Source organism: Portunus trituberculatus, chromosome 2 (genome assembly GCF_017591435.1).
Source record: "Portunus trituberculatus isolate SZX2019 chromosome 2, ASM1759143v1, whole genome shotgun sequence".
NCBI classification, from domain to species: domain Eukaryota; kingdom Metazoa; phylum Arthropoda; class Malacostraca; order Decapoda; family Portunidae; genus Portunus; species Portunus trituberculatus.
This window is the reverse complement of record NC_059256.1, coordinates 13,835,153-13,837,652: the sequence shown is the minus strand read 5'-3', so window position 1 is coordinate 13,837,652 and position 2,500 is coordinate 13,835,153.

Genomic DNA, 2,500 nt, shown 5'->3' with positions numbered 1-2,500 from the left:
CTGCTTACTCTGTATAAGGGCCTTATCCGTCCCTGTATGGAGTATTCTTCGCATGTTTGGGGGGGTTCCAGTCACACAGCTTTGCTTGATAGGGTGGAATCGAAAGCTCTTCGTCTCATCAACTCCCTCCTCTGACTAACTGTCTTCAGTCTCTTTCTCACCGCCGAAATGTTGCATCCCTTTCTATATTTTATCGCTATTTTCATGGTAACTGTTCTACTGATCTTGCTAACTGCATGCCTCCCCTCCTCCTGCGGCCACGCTGCACAAGGCTTTCTTCTTCCTCTCATCCCTATTCTGTCCAACTCTCTAATGCAAGAGTTAACCAGTACGCTCAATCATTCATCCCTTTCACTGGTAAACTCTGGAACTCCCTCCCTGCATCTGTATTTCCAAATTCCTACAACTTGTCTTCTTTTAAGAGGGAGGTATCGAGGCATTTGCTCCCCTAATTCTGGCTGACGGTTTTGGCACTTTTTGAACTCTTTGGAGAGCCAGCGCTCAAGTGGCCCTTTTTTCTATCTTTCTTTTTTTTGCCCTTGGCTGGCCCTCTTCCCTAAAAAAAAAAAAAAAAAATATATATATATATATATATATATATATATATATATATATATATATATATATATATATATATATATATATATATATATATATATTATTATTTTTCTTTTTCTTTTGAATCACCTCTTCCTTCTCTCTATTACGTCCTCCTCCTCCTCCTCCTCCTCTTCCTCCTCCTCCTCCTCCTCCTCCTCCTTCCTTCCGTCTACTACTACTACTACTACTACTACTACTACTACTACTACTACTACTACTACTACTATACTATTATGTTTTGGACTTAGAAAAATTTTGGCTTACCTTGTGTGGAGTAGTAAGGGAGGTCGTCCGGTGTATCGCTATTCCAAATACTACGCGATTGTCCGCCATCACTTTTCTTTATATAGTCTTTTTCTGCGAAGCGCTTCGCAGAAAAAGACTATATAATGAAAAGTGATACACAGTGCAAGGGCAAGGGCAAGAAGTTTGGTTAGATCATTGATGAATATTAGGAAGAGAGGGGGTGACAGAACAGAACCCTGAGAAACACCACTGTTAATAGATTTAGGAGAAGAGCAGTGGCTGTCTACCACGGTTGCAATAGAACGGTCGGAAAGGAAACTTGAGATGAAGTTACAGAGAGAAGGATAGAAGCCGTAGGAGGGCAGTTTTGAAATCAAATTTTGAAATCGCTCTCTCTCTCTCTCTCTCTCTCTCTCTCTCTCTCTCTCTCTCTCTCTCTGACCAATAGCTTGGCTTCATATATGTGACGTCAAATCAGCTGGGTGGAGGAGCAGAGAAGTGGGAGCCGGGAATCGAGGCGAGCGCGAGGGACGGTTTCTCGGGGACAGTGCCGAAAGTTCATTTAATATTATTATTCCATCAGTTTATGATAAAGTAAGTGGATTTGTAAAGTATGTGGATTTGTTCAGTGTCAATCTTTCAAAATCTATGACCAGCGCCTTTGGTAACAGCTACCACTACCATTTTTGTCAAAAATAAACTTTTAAATCTTCATATTTATATTTTTCTAATAAACCATCCCACCCACTGCATTACAAATGTACTAAATGAACAGTTTGATGAATGTTTCCATCCATCACAAGATCAATCAGTAGATGAAAGCATGATAAAATTCAAAGGTAGGTGCTCATACAAACAATATATGCCCGTGAAGCCAACAAAGAGGGGCTACAAAGTGTGGGTTAGAGCAGATGACAAGGGTCATATCTCTGTTTCAAATCTACACTGGTAAAAAATCTTAGAATGCAAAGCCTTCCAAATATTTAGGGTGAAGTGGGAGAATTATCTTCAAAACTAGAGGGAAGATACTTCAAGATATATGGTGATAATTTCTTTTCCTCTGTTGCTCTTGCGAAATGTTTGTCAGAAGAATGTATTGGCTGTTGTGGAACTAAGAGATCAATTTAATAGAAAATAAAATTTCTCAGATGAAAATGCAACTCGAACTCCACTCGTGACTTCTGGCATCTGGCTAAAAACATTTCCAATAACTTCACTTCTTCATCTTTACCTCCTTTATTTCATCCTGATGGCACCACTTTTGCTGTCGCGTTCTATTGCAGCCGTGGTGGACGGTCACTGCTGCTCTTCTAGATCTATTAACAGTGGTGTTCCTCAGGGTTCTGTCCTATCTCTTTTTATTTTCATTAATGACCTTCTTAACCAAGCTTCTTGCCCTATCCACTCCTACGCTGATGATACCACCCTACATCTTTCCATGTCACATCCCAAACAACGCTACTCTGAGGAAACGTTTTCAAATATTGTTGTGTTTGCCAAAACAATGCAAAATATAAATATTTAGAAGTAAAGATAGATTACACTAATTTGCCTTTTTCGAGCATCACATTGTGTATGTACTACAACACCATTCAATTTCGAAGTATTAAGTACCTGACTTGAGGTGCGTATTGGTACAAGTGTGACACCGCCG